The sequence below is a fragment of the Euprymna scolopes genome, chromosome 15 (genome assembly GCF_053919585.1).
Source record: "Euprymna scolopes isolate OS-2025 chromosome 15, ASM5391958v1, whole genome shotgun sequence".
Taxonomy (NCBI): Eukaryota; Metazoa; Mollusca; class Cephalopoda; order Sepiida; family Sepiolidae; genus Euprymna; species Euprymna scolopes.
In genome coordinates this window covers 47,086,724-47,102,670 of record NC_136496.1, presented here as the reverse complement: position 1 = coordinate 47,102,670, position 15,947 = coordinate 47,086,724, and the positions used below count along the sequence as shown (strand labels likewise).

Genomic DNA, 15,947 nt, shown 5'->3' with positions numbered 1-15,947 from the left:
AAAATGATAATAAAATATAATTTAAAACAATGTGTCCAACACTTTTTTTCCAGGCTATTCTCGTTTTTATTATATAATTTATATATATAGATATATGTATATATATATGTATATGTATATATATATGTATATATATAGATATATATATGTATATATAAAGATATAGATATATGTATATATATGTATATATAAAGATATAGATATATGTATATGTATATATATATGTATATATAAAGATATATGTATATGTATATATATATGTATATATATATATGTACATATATATATGCGTATATGTGTATATATGTACATATATAGGTATATACATGTATATATGTATATATGTATATATACATATATATATGTGTACATATATATATATATATGTATACATACATATATGTATGTATATATGTGAATATATGTATGTATATATGTACGTAAATGTATGTATATATGTGTATATATGTATATATATGTGTACATATATATGTATATAGATGTGTATGTATATATATAGATGTGTATATATATATGTATGTATATATATATGTATATATACATATATGTGTATGTATATATACATATATATGTATATATATATGCATATATACATATATATCTATATATGTATGTATATATATATGTATATATATATGAACGTATTTATATGTATATATATATATGTATATATATATATATGAACGTATTTATATGTATATATATATGTATATGTACATATATATGTATATATATACATATATGTATATATATGTACATACATATGTATATATATATATGTATATATATATGTACATATATATATGTATATATATATATATGTACATATATATATGTACATATATATATGTATATATATGTACATATATATATGTATATATACATATATATGTATATGTATATATGGATACATATACATATATATATGTATATATACATATATATATGTATATATATGCATGTACGTATGTGTATATATGCATGTACGTATGTGTATATATGTATATATATATGCATGTACATATGTGTATATATGTATATATATATGTATGCTTGTACATATGTATATATATATATATGTGTATACATGTATGTATATGTATATCTATATATGTATGTATATGTATATCTATATATGTATGTATATGTATATCTATATATGTATGTATATATATATGTATGTATATATATATGTATATATAGATGTATGTATATGTATATATATGTATATATAGATGTATGTATATATATATATATGTATATATAGATGTATGTATATATATATGTATATATAGATGTATCTATATGTATATATATATATATATATATATGTATATATAGATGTATGTATGTATATATAGATGTATGTATGTATATATATATATGTATATATAGATGTATATATATGTATATATATATATGTATATATAGATGTATATATATGTATATATATATATGTATATATAGATGTATGTACATATAAATGTATGTATATATATAAAATATAAAATATATATATATATATATATATAAATATATATAGATATAAAATATATATAGATATAAAATATATATATATATATATATATATATAGTTTTAAATAAAATACTAGGGGGAAGTTACTCGAGAGCTCTTTCGACTATCATCTCGTCAGGAGTAAATCGATAGCAATCTAAATAATATTGTAACGAAAATAAAGAGTTCTATTGGGGAACTTATTAAATGTGCCAACGTACGGCGACATTAATTAAATTTATTTACGTTTAAAAACGATTAAAAATATTGGCACAACGAGGGAGAAAAAAAAAAAAAAAAAAAAGCGGGAGAAAAAAATTCAAAGTTCCCCAAAGAGAAACAATGCATTTGATGTTTCTTTTTTGCTGCCACAAAGAAGGTTGACGCACCGCGATAGAGACGGCCTCCAAAATCTTTAAATGGTTTTTGGAGTCGGCTCTATGTAGCACCTCGAACCAATCTATTTTATATCTATCGGCACAACACGGATTGTCAACCAAATGCTGGCCAATAGCAGAGTCCAAGGCTACAGAATGAGGGAGACCACCAAACCCCATCCTCCCTTGTCTGATCTTCGATGGAACATGCTGGTTTATACGAGTCAAAAGGTGCAAGGATGTTCGCCCAACATAACCAGCATCGCACTGGCATCTAAACTGATATACAATATTACTATTTTGGATGTAAGGCAAACTATCCTTGCGGAAAGACGGAAAAGAAACATCAAACGCATTGTTTCTCTTTGGGGAACTTTGAATTTTTTCTCCCGCTTTTTTTTTTTTCTCCCTCGTTCTGCCAATATTTTTAATCGTTTTTAAACGTAAATAAATTTAATTAATGTCCCCGTACGTTGGCACATTTAATAAGTTCCCCAATAGAACGTGAAGGTTCACATGTTGTCCCCTCCAAAGAAAGGGAAGGGTGAGGGCGATAAAGAAAGACCGAGTCACGACAATTTCATCTGCGATGTCCCCTTTAATAGTTAAAATTTTAATTCCAAATCGTTTTAATAAGGCTGCAGAAAATAAATAAAACATAAATAAATAAAACTAAATAATAAAAAAATAAATTATATTGAGCACTAACACAAGCCTAAATAAGGTAATTCATTTAAAACAAATAAATTTCCAATTTCTATGAAATTTGTTCAGTTTACAATAGCCCTAGTATATAGTATATAGTATTAATAAAAGATGAAACTGCAAAGAGTATTTCAACATCATATCTGAATTTGCTTCAGTTTATGTTTATGTCCATTACACCTCTGCATTGCGCTACCTTCTATAAAGCTAAAGATTTATTTAACATATATACATAAGAGAAGACACGTGTATTGTCTAACCTATGTGCAAGTGTCTAAGACTGGTTTCCTCATTCCTACATCAAGGAGTTACAGTTATTGCACGTATGAAAATAATTCCATCATATTACTACATAGACCCTCGTCATTATTTTTTTCAAAGCGGCTAACCGATTTTTGGAGCGATTAAATTCAAATATTTTTGTCATCAAAGATCTGCATCTCATACATTTATGCACCATTGCTGAACAACATGCGTCATGATGTTTACATGAATATCTTTTCTTACATTATACATACATAACTTTTTTGCATTGCCATTTTTTCTGCTGTTTTCTGTATATGAACCCATTATTTCATCATGGGAGTAGTTGTCTGCTGTGGGTTAGTCAGGTTCAAACTCTGTAAGTATGCAGAAAGTTAATACATTTCTTGTTGTTTTCACAAAAACTCAATAATAATTTAAAATACATGTTTGACATAAAATAATTCAAATTTCAAAAGTATGTATACATGACCTTATTAACTCAATGACCTTATTAACTTATTGGAGTAGATAATTACATGAAGAAGTCAAGTATTACAATTTTAATCTTTTGAAATATATCAATACATGGCAAAATAGTTGCTTAAAATGCCCTGCACCAATCAGAGCTAGGAGACACTGAAAACCTGACATTAATATATTGATAGAATGAATGTGCTAAAAGGGACCATGGAATGCAAACCTGTGTTCCCAGAATATCAGTAAGAGGACCAAAGTTGCCTGCATTAATGCAGACAGAATTTGAAATCGGACAAGATTTCACCGTCATTCACTTCCAAACTAAGCTGAATACATATCGTCGAATATCCAATATTGAAAGTGTTGAATTTCTGTTTAAATCCGACACATGAACTTACTTGATCAAATTGCATCCATGTATGATTGCACAGTATCTATATAAGGAGGCAATTCATATACAAGAGAGCTTGTGATGGCATTGGTTAGTACCATCATCTGACTTTCAGATTTTAATTAATTAAAATCACTTGTGGGTCAATTAATATCATCATCAAACAGCTACTTTGGACCAGTTAAGCAAAACTACATTTTTAACTTAAAATTGTTCAAAGTAATTTCACTTGTGATTCGATCTGTCATATTATTTGAAGTGTGGAACATTGCAAAATCAAATAACTGATTATTTTTCCAATTTTTTCTTAAATGCATTTCATGCAATTTTGTCTGAGAAGACAAAATCCATAGCAAAGCAACTGATGCATCCAACACACCAATATCTTTTTTGGTGTATCTCAGAGAAAAACTGTTAAAATGTTGGAAAACATTCCACACACAAAAAAAAAATAGACAACAATTTGAAAGATAGCAAAGTCTTCTTTATCAAGGAAGCAACTTTAGTTTTGTAAAATATTAAAGTATTTGCTCCAGCAAGGAATTGAAAAACTAGTGCTGGGATGATTAATCAGAATTGGAATTGGGAATCAAAAACATTAGGAATTTTTAGTGTATCAGAATTTCATTTTCAAAGACTTGTTTTGTTTACAATTTAATTTTCTATTGTTTATACTCATGATAAAATGATACATATTTATTGAACTTAAACAACCAGTAAAACGAAAATCACAATATTCATGTAAAAATAACATGGTAAAAATGGCACATGTAAGATGGCATCAGTGATAAAATAGGAAAAAATGACACAAGTTCCAAATATAAATGAAAATCTCATAATGTGTTTATCAAAATCTTAGATAAAATGAATTAGTTTGTCAAATCAAAAAAAAAAATATTATATATATATTTAAAAGTAGATGAAGACTCTCAGTTAATCTTCCTCCTATATGACATTCTACTTTTTAGGCGATTATGTATCGATATCCTGAAAAATCTGAGGGCAGAAAATATAACTATTTAAGAATTTAAAATTGGAGACCAGTTTAGCATATATATTCAATGTAAATTTATCATTCTTTACCTGATTAGTGTCTAATTAAATAGCATTTTAAGGGCATATGACAAGATTTTTTTGTTTAAGGGAGATAAATATTGTGTACGGAAGTTGACACGCATGAAGGTGATCAAATTTTTGTTAAACTAGCATAAAATTTTTTTATTTTAATTACATTTTCATCCCAAACAAGGAACATTGCCACTTTGGTGTAGGGGGCTATTATTAGGGACATAAGCTACAGGGGTACTAGGTTGGGAGAGACGTCAGTTCACGTTACACTTGAACTTCTGCATGTCAGTACAGTTGGGGAAGCAGGAACCCGGAAGGGAATTCCAAAGTCTAGCAGTTCTGGGGAAGAAACTACTGGAGTAGAAGGCTCTCTTACATCTAGGGATCTCTACTGTGAAGGGGTTGGATTTTGCTGCTTGTCGGGTTTGTCGGGGGTATTTATGTAGAAGGGGGTACAAGTTGGAACATTCACCATTAAAGTACTTGTAGAACAGGCAGAGGGATGCTACATTTCATCAATGGGACAGAGGCTAAAGCTTGGATGACAGTTCAGGATTTATCAGGTTGGTGACTCTCTTTTGAACCTTGTCTAGGAGCGAGAGACTAGTAGCAGATGCACTGGTCCAAATATGAAATTAATACTCAATACATGGGCGAATGGTGGCCTTATGGAGGTACAGGATACTTTCGGGCATTAGTAGCTTTTTAGCATGGTAGAGAGAACCCACCTTTTTCGCAGCGGTCCTGGCAATGCTCTCAATGTAATTGTTCCAACTCCTGTTTCCTGTGAACGTTAGGCCGAGGAGTTTAAAAGATATACTTTCAGATAAAGAGTCTTTGGCCATTGCTATTGATGGTAGAAAAGGTTTCTTTTTTTTTTTTTTTTTTTTATTTTTTATTACATTTTCACCCCAAACAAGGCAAATTGCCACTTTGGTGTAGGGGGCTACTATCAGGGGCAACAACTACTGGGGTACTATGTAGGGATTTGGGCAGCAAGGTGTCGGTTCACGTTACACTTGAACTTCTGCACGTCAGTACTGTTGGGGAAGCAGGGACCTGGAATGGAATTCCAGAGTCTTGCGGTTCTGGGGAAGAAACTATTGGAGTAAAAAGATCTTTTACATCTAGGGACCTCTACAGTGTGGGGGTGGGATCTAGTAGCCTGTCGGGTTTGTCGAGGGTGCTCGCGTCGTGGGGGCACAAGTGATTGCAGTTCGTCAGAGCATTCACCACTAAAATACTTGTAGAAAAGGCAGAGGGATGCAACATTTCGTCGATGGGACAGAGGCTGAAGCTTAGATGCCAGTTCAGGGCCTATCAGGTTTGCGACTCTCTTTTGAACCTTGTCAAGGAGCGAGAGACTAGTAGCAGATGCACCAGCCCAGATGTGGCAGCAATACTCCATACATGGGCGAATGGTGGCCTTATAGAGGTACAGGATACTTTCGGGTGTTAGTAGTTTTCTAGCACGGTAGAGAGAGCCTACCTTTCTTGCAGCGGCCCTGGCAATGCCTTCAATGTAATTGTTCCAACTCATGTTTCCTGTGAACGTTAGGCCAAGGAGTTTGAAAGATGGACTCTCAGATAAAGAGTCGTTGGCCATTGCTATGGGTGGTAGAGAGGGTTTCTTGTAATTATTGAATGAAACTAGTTTAGTCTTGGCAGCATTGAACGCGACCAACCACTTTTGTCCCCATTCCACTACAGATTGGAGGTTCCTCTAGTGTTTCTGCCATTTCTTTAGAAATGTGTTCATTCGTCTTCCTGTCGTGTCTGCCATAGAGTGTAGTGTCATCAGCATATATACCCATCTCAGAGGCAATGTTGTTGGGGAGGTCATTTATGAATATCAGGAACAATAGAGGTCCAAGGATAGAACCCTGGGGCACTCCCGCATTTATATCATATTGTTTAGATGTGCGACCGTCGAGGACTACCTGGATTTTTCTCTTATCTAAGAAGGATTTAATTATGTTAAGTATTCTACCAGTGATACCGTATGATCTGATTTTACTGAGGAGACCCTCATGCCATACCCTGTCAAAAGCCTTAGATATATCTAGAGCTACCGCTCTGCCTTCCCCCGCTTTGTCCAGTGAATGGTATATACGTTCAGAGATCACAGTGAGGATGTCTGCTGTGGAACGGGCTTGTCTAAATCCATATTGTTTGTCAGTCAGTAGTTTAGCATCTGTAAGATGATGGACTAGAGCATGGTTAATTATGGTCTCAAATATTTTTGCAAAAAGTGGGAGGAGGCTAATGGGGCGATAATTTGATGGGTCAGTCCTTTCGCCAGAATTCTTGAATACTGGTACAACAGAAGCAGTTTTCCAACAGCCCGGAAAGCAAGCTTCATTAAGACATTTGTTGTAGAGTTTGAAGAGAACTGGAGCTACTTCGGCTGAGCACTTTTTTAATAGCACAGCTGGGATAAGATCGGGTCCACATGCTTTTGAGGTGTCAAGGTTTTTTATGATAGCATGCACCTGAGCAGGGGTGGTTTTCAGATCGTCTAGTGTGGCGTCTGTCCGCATAGGAAAGTCAGGTAGGGGGTGGTTGGAAGGGTCCAGTGTGGAGTTTGAGGCAAACCGACTGGCAAGCATGTTAGCCTTGTCGGTTGCTGAGGAGACAATCTCGTGATTGTTGGTTAGTGGGGGAATTGTTGATTGCCCATTATTTACTACACTGTTGTAGATTTTCCAGAAGTCTCGAGTTCCTAGTTTTTGTGCTTCGATGCGCTTTTTAGTGGTTTCCGTAAATTCTCTCTTAGCTGTCGCTATTTCTTTCTTAACGTTATTTCTAGCTTCTATATACTTCAGTCTGTTTGAACTGGACTTATGTCGGTTAAACCTACGGTATGCATGCTGCTTTTGAGTAATGGCAGTTGCACAAGTCGACGTAAACCATTGGGGAGAGTGGGGCTTACTATAAAATTTCCGCATGGGAACATGCGCTTCGATTGCAGTTTTGAACCAGTCAGTGGTCTCGTTTGCACACTGTTCAGCAGGGAGAGAGAAAATATTTTTCCATGGAGCATCTCTAATTAGTTCCCTGATGGCTTCCCAGTCAGCCTTATTATAATATCTCGTTGTTCTTGTAATTATTGAAGGAAACTAGTTTAGTCTTGGCACATTGAGTGTGACCATCCATTTTTGTCCCCATTCCACTACAGATTGTAGGTCATCCTCTAGTGTTTCTGCCATTTCTTTAGATATGTGTTCATTTGTTTTCCTGTCGTGTCTGTTATAGAGCATGGTGTCATCAGCATATATACACATCTCAGACAATTTTGTCAGGAAGGTCATTTATGAATATTAGGAATAATAGAGGTCCAAGGATAGACCCCTGAGGCACTCCCGCATTTATATCATATTGTTTAGATGTATGGCCATCGAGGACAACATGGATTTAAGAAGGATTTAATTATGTTCAGTATTCTTCCAGTGATAACGTATAGTCTGATTTTCTTGAGAAGACCTTCATGCCATACCCTGTCAAAAGCCTTAGATATATCTAGAGCTACCACTCTACCCTCCCCTGCTTTGTCAAGTGAATGGTATAAGTGAGCGTATACGCTCAGAGATTGCAGTTAGAATGTCTGCTGTGGAACAGGCTTGCCTAAATCCATATTGTTGGTCGTTCAGAAGTTTAGCATCTGTAAGGTGATGGACTAGAGCTTGGTTAATTATGGACTCAAATACTTTGGCAAAAAGTGGGAGGAGGCTAATGGGGTGGTAATTTAATAGGTCAGTTCTTTCGCCAGAATTCTTGAAAACTGGTACCACAGAAGCAGTTTTTCAGTAGGTAGGAAAGCAAGATTCATTAAGGCATTTGTTGTAACGTTTGGAGAGAATTGGAGCTACTTTGGCAGAGCACTTTTTTAATAGTACAGCCGGGATGAGATCAGGTCCACATGCTTTTGAAGTGTCAAGATTATTCATGATAGCATGCACCTGAGAAAGGGTGATTTTCAGATCGTCTAGTGTGGTGTCTGTCGGCAAAGAAAAGTCAGGGAAAGGGTGGTTAGCAGGGAGTATGGAGTTGGAGGCAAACCGACTGGCAAGCATGTTAGTCTTCTCGGTTGCTGAGCAAACAACCTCATGATTGTTGGATAGTGGGGGAATTGTTGATTGCCCATTATTTACTACACTATTGTAGATTTTCCAGAAGTCACCGGTTCCTAATTTCTGTGCTTCAATGTGTTTTTTGGTTGTTTCAGTAAATTCTCTCTTAGCTGTCGCTATTTCTTTCTTACAGTTACTTCTGGCTTCTATATACTTCTGTCTGTTTGAACTGGATTTATGTTGGTTAAATCTGAGGTATACATGCTGCCTTTGCGCAATGGCAGCTGCACATGTGAAAGTAAACCATTGGGGAGAGTGGGGCTTGCTATAAATTGCAACCACTGAAAGTTAAACTGATAAGTTTTTCAAAATAGCTGTTTATTATCTTAAAAATTATTGATGACTCAAATGTACTGTGAGCACGTAATGTGCATATTTGCTTAATGTGCACATTTGTGTAACGTGTGCGTTTGTGCACTGCATGCATTTGTCCAATGTGGATAAGTGATTTTTGGCATTAAAAAAAAACAAAAAAAAACATCTCCCCATAATTTTAGATTTTAAATATTTCAGAATTGCTATGCAGAAATAAATAGTTTTCATTTTTGTTGCATTTATCATAATTTTGCTAAGTTACAAACTTCTGATTACATTTTAATTAACACAATGAATGTAACAATTTAATTTAGTAAAAATACTGTTAACTGTTTTCTTAGTATGTCCCATTGGAGTTAGATGTGTCAGTAATGTGGACATCACCTCCACAGATGTTTGTTAGAAATTAAAGTCAACTTTATAATCTTCAAAGAGAAAATAAAGAAAAGAGGGGATAGTTTTCTGTGGCTTCTTTTCTCTTATTTTCCTTTGCAGTATTTCTATTTTTGGAATAAAGAACTTCTTAATTTATGAAATCCTAGTTAATTATGTCTAATTGTTTATAAAAAATTTCAAATATTTTTTTCAACTGCTGCAAATTGTTTTAAATGAGAATTAAATCTTTAGTTGTCACACTATTTTCAATTAATTATGGGGAAAAAATTTGAGAAAAAAATAGAAGCATCTACTCATTTAATGTACACCTCCACCCCAACCTGTAAATATATCTTTACTTTTGTGAAAATATATACACAAATTATATGTTTTTTATGGTAATCCAACAAAAAAAGACAAGAAAAAAACTAGCAAAATATTTAGAAATTTTAAAAGAATTAGAATCTGTAATTGTATTGGAATCAGTAATTTAGAATTGTATTGGAATCATAAAGTGGACTTAAAAGTCTCCCAAGTCTTAATCCAGTGCTGAATTTATAACACAGGATGATGACTAATGGTCAACTTTTTACCAACCGGTCTCATCGGTCGTCCCCATTCTCTATATGCCTCTCCCCCCCACCTAATGACTGCAACACTGGTGTTTTGTGGTCACTTGTTGGAAAAGTTCTGTGCATTTGTGGAGATAATGGTCTTGGTGGTCATGTTACTCTTATGCTACATTGTGGGATCGTACTCGTTGATTTGTGCCTGATCGGATCTTGGTTATCCATCTTCATATCTGTGTTGGATGTGTTGTATGCCATCACTATGTCATCATCCATCTATTCCACAACCATTATCTCATGTATGTCACACAGAAATACGCTGTCCTCCATTCTTCACTTTTGAGAAGATGGTTGAGGGGCTAGTTGTATGGGTGAATAATCTGGCATATCCACAATGGGTTGGATTTTCCAGAAGAAACAATGATTGCATAGTGTGATCCCACTGCTTCCATTCAACCATATCCGGTATTGTCTATTACCCATGATCTCAACAACTTCCCCTGTTTTTGTCCATCATTGCGCATATGGTCCCTCCTAATTCTGCATCTGAACAGATTCTCTGACCTGAAACTGTTGGAGTGGACGACTGTGCATGTTGTACTCTCTTTGTTTAGCACAGCCCTTTTTTCTATTGCCCCTTCTCTCAATGTTTTGGTTTTTGTCTAACGATTGTGAATCTGATGCTTCTCGCGAAGTATAGGGTCCCTTGTTGTTTGACCGTATAATATCATTTCGATTGGTGATAATCCGAGGTCTTGGTGGGGCATGTTTCTATGTGTCATCATCACCCATGCTGCCCGTGCTACCTGATCATAGGTGGCCATAGCCATCAATACAGTTGATGAGTATTCTTCTGGCTGTTTTTATGACCATTTGGCCATTACTTTGAAGATAATGTGTGGATGATATACATCTCTTTACGCCTCACTCTTCCGGAAACGATTTTTACTTCAGTCAGGTTGAATGATGGCCCTCTATCGGATGATATCTCCTCCAGTGCACCATATGTGCATAACCAACTCCTTAATGCATTGCATACTACTGCAGCCTTCCCTGATGGTAGTGAGACAACCTCAATCCAGCCCATGAATCAGTTTGCATTTACCATGGAACTCCAATATACAATAGGGGCATGACAATTTTTTAATGCATATTCAATAGGTCTGTCACCGTCTTTTGGAATGGGATATCTGGGTTTGAGGATTGCATTAGTGGTTGCCTTGGTTGGAATGGGGCAATCGAATTGCATTTTCAACATTGTGCCCTGGTTTGTCAGATACTAGTGTCTAGACTGGACCAAAATAATTATTGTCTAGCATTAGCCAATATGCCATTCACCTCTTGATGGATAGAGAGCAGTGCCTATGGTGCTCTAAGCTGCTTTGGTATCAGAATTTTATTCACTTTTATGGCAAACCATTCTAAACAATATAGTTGGTCTGTCATTGGCCCAAATTGCCGGACTACTGGTAGAAGTTTATGTTGTGGCTTCAAGAACCTGTCTTGTATATATGTCGCTAACATTCATCATTCCTTGTCAGTGGCCACAGCTGCCATGATTCTATCCCAGATAATAGCTTGAAATTTGGGGTCATGCACGTACATGGCTGTGATTGATGCTTGCATGACCCCTTTGATCTTCTGAGTAGTATGGGTGGTCTTTAATCTGCTATGTCTTGCCTGGTATTGAAATGTGAAGTCAGGTGTGGCGTGAAGTTTTCTAGAAACTTGATGCTTAATCCAGAATCTGTACATTAATGATCATTTTTTGAAATAGAATAAGCGAGAGTTCTTTATGTTTCCAGGGCCTGATCTGAGAATATTTTTACCAATGGCTGGTGGACTACTGGAACCAATAAATCTGGGCACCCCAAAACGAACATCCTACAAGATTCCAATCCGTATATCAATGCCAGAGCTTCTCCATCTATGGGGGAGTAGCGAGATTCTGCATCCTTTGCAAAATGGGATCTGGTCAAAATCATTTTTCAGTGGTCTTTTCCACAGTTAAGTCCATACTCCATTGGGCACTGGCAGTGTTTCTGAAACAGGAAATAGCCGCTGCCAACCTTACTATAGTCCGTTGAGAGGCAAGTTATCTTTTCATCTCAAATGTTTTGATCCTCTCCTCGATTTTCTGAACAATGTTATTCTTAACTCTTTGAACAGTTTGTTTAGGATAGCATCCCAATAGAATTTGCGGCCTTTCGTGCACAACAATTTTCGAAAGGGGGACATGATATTGGGCTGTGAAAATACGTATGATACCTGGTTAACAAGCTCAAACCACAATCTGATGCTGGTGAAGTTCATCAGCGTCGGGAAATTGAGAATGGCTTCAGTCATTTTTTTAGTTGGCTTTACGCCATCATCAGTTATTAACAAGCCGGCAACTTTTCAACTTTTTGGCAAATTAAAACTTATCGGGATTGAAGATGATTCCATTTCTGTTGCAATGGGTGATATAGTGATTGTGTGCCAGAAAGCAGATTCCATAGTTTTATCCTAGAGAAGGGAATCATCAATGCAATGAGTCCCTCAGGGCATGTCTACCGTAATGTTGTTGAACCGGCAAGTGTACCCATCCCTAGAGATATGGAACCTTGGGGTGCTCTAAGGTACTGATAATGGCTCCACTCTGTTATAAATGTGGTTGCTTCTCAGACTGTTAGACAGATCAGTAAACTGTGATATCCATTCCATGCATCTAAAATTGTTTTCTTTGTACAGTAGGTTAATGGGGACAGAATGTGAACGTTATATCCAGTGGTCTCCCTGACATCACTTGTTAATGGTTGATGGGCAGGTATTGAATGCACTTGATTTGAAGTGCTTCCGTAACCATTGTTCCAAATGTTATCTATTATTTCCAATAGGGGTAAACAGGATTCTTGTAGGTTTGTTTGGAACCATTTCCCTTTGGGGACATACACATGGTGCTATCCCATTATTCGAGGTTGATATGTCAGCTTTCGATATGGTAAGTCACGAGGGATTAACTTTAAACTTTCAGTGCCAAACCGGAAAAGTAAAATCCTGATGTGTTCTCTGATACGTAAATGACTTGTTTGGTTTCTTTCAGGCCAACTTTAATACATGTAAAGATTATTCCCTTGATATGTCATCCATAATTCCATGTATCCTATAGGTAATTGGTATTAGCACATCGCTAGTGCATCCTAACACTTTCAGTATTTCAGGGCCACTCGAACATGTTTGAGAATTAGTATCTGCAATGACCTGAATATGGAATATTTGACGGCAAGTCCCCTTATCTAAGGTGCACCCAACTTCGGTATGGGACTCCGGTATCAAAGATGCTTCGACTTTTATGGAAGGTAGCAGTTCGGGGGTGCTTCTTTTGAATCCACCCTTGCTCCATGCAAGATGTAGTATTGCTGCTAATTTCTGTTTTCACTCAAAAAATACTAGTCTTCCTCCTCCTCTGCTGCTAAGTATGTTTGATTGGTGTTGTGTTGAATCACTTGTTGACTCCGTTGTCGACTTCTCTGGTTTTTGACATGCTTTTTGTAAGTGTCCAGTAATTCCACAATTATGGCATCTGAGTTCCCTCGCCGGACAGATCTTTTGTCCTTTTAGCCCATTAGGGTGTGGTCCTCCCACACCCTTCACATGGTTTATTTTGAGGGATTCTGAGTACTTCCCCCTCTCGAGATGGTTTCTTCTCGGACCTTATTGAGCCAAACGTTGAACGCTTATTTAGACTGCTTTGCAAGTGAGGAGTCAACATGTCTGTTGTCTCTATTTTTTTTTTTTTTTTACAAGGTGGTCACCACTTATCAAGGCCCGGAAGCCACTCATGGATAAGGGTTATTGTAAGTTATTCTAGACTAAATTTCTAACCCACTGTTGTCAAAATATTGGCGGCTTCGGCCAACAGCTTGCACTGGTATTCTGTATTTGCAAGTCCAGCTACAAGTTGGTCAGCAACCATGTCTTCCGAATAGTTTATAGATTGTTGGCAGCTGGACAGTAAAATTGCAATTGCAAAATTGGGACCGAAGCTTTGCTAAACCTGTGCGGAACCCTCCCCTTCTTGCTGTCTGATATTATGGAATCTATGTTTATGCACCTCTTGATGTAGATTTTTCACTGTAACATGTTGTATATACTGTAGGAGTTGTTCTTCTATAGCTCTTTTGAGAGCTTCGGGCTGTACTAGTTGGAGCAAAAGTCTCTTTATCTCATCTGAGCAAACTGTTCTTAACTCAATGTGTATTTCCTTGGGGTCAATTAAACCGGACATTTGTTTGTACTGGATCCATGTTTTGATAAATAATGCCCAGTCCCTGTCAGTGTAATCATCTTCGATCACAGGTCTGCCTGGATTTTTAGTGTAGGACCGGTTTGATAAATTTTTCCTGCCAGCGCAAAGTTCGTTATTTTCTTTCTGTAAATTTATCAACTGCTGAACAAGTTGCAAGTAATATTCATCATTGCATTGTCCTGACATCATTACTATTCAAATTTCAGTAAAATATAATCCTGTAAAAATAAATCCTGTTCATAGTGCCATCTAAAGTGGACTTAAAAGTCCCCAAAGTCTGAGACTAATGCTGAATTTATAACACCAGATGATGAACAGTGTTCCACTTTTTTCTGACCCATCTCATTGGTCGTCCCATTCTCTACAGGAATCAGGAATAATATTGAAACCATCCCATCACTAGAAAATCCGAAAACTTTTTGTGAAGTGTCACAAAAGTGAGCAATTGAAGAAACTTTAAACTATGTAAATTCACTGAATTTGTTGAAAAAACTTGTTTCAAACATTTTGAAGATCCAATGGAATTGTAGTAGTTGAAACTTGCTACAGTAGCAAGCAGCGGCAAAATCCTGTTGCTCGAGATTTAAATGAACTGTCTCCCTGGCTTGTCCAATCACAAACCAGCTCTCAATCACGTGACCGAGGCAAAATTGGCAACTCTTCCTCCTCTTTTTCTCCCTGCTGGTGTGAGCAAACACTGCCTTGGGGCCTTGGGGCCTTTGGCCCCAGGCTAATGTGTGTACCACAAACCAACATGGCTATCGTCAAAACTTGCTTCCACGTGCGCTTCACACACATACTCTTTCCACAAGACAGAAAGCTCTAACTCTTTGCCCCAAATCTCTACTATCAGACACACGCTCCTACTACACATAAACACATTGAACACTTTGCTCTCTTTTTCAACATGCCTGTCGGATATCTAATCTACATTCCCACATCAGAAACTCTTTTCCTGACTACTATAAATACAAGCCCGCATGAACACTGAACTCTTCTACTAACCTGTTTCTTTTTTATACACGCTACTAACAAAGATGACAAATAAAGTTATTTTTTAAATGTTAAAATGTGACTTTCTTACATTATTAACTAAAGAATCTTTCATCTCAAATTGATTTTATCCTCCAAATGTCACTGAGAAGTATTCTCATTTTGATCATCGTAGATAAACAAAGACCAAACAAATTAAAACGAGATGAAATTCTAAGACAGTTGACTCCCCTTGAGATATGTTGGTATGTCACTAATTGATTTGAATCTTTTTGTGTAAGCTCATACAAGTACCTCAGTATCTTTTCCAAAATCATCAGTGACAAAACTGCTATCATCCATCGTACATGTTGTCAAAATCTTAACAGTTGCATGTCCTCAGAAAAAAATTACTCTCTTATATATAATTCTTATAATATTCTAGTATAATTTCAGCAATTTCAGAAACGTTTATGTGTCTTTATAAAAAATATCCA

At 35.7% G+C, this 15,947-nt stretch overlaps 1 protein-coding gene across 1 annotated transcript in view; it reads left to right on the top strand.

Annotated features, from left to right (window-relative positions):
- Positions 1–15,947, top strand: part of LOC145293815 (zinc finger protein 704-like) — a 110,626-nt gene that overhangs the window by 83,079 nt on the left and 11,600 nt on the right. The window lies entirely within an intron of this gene.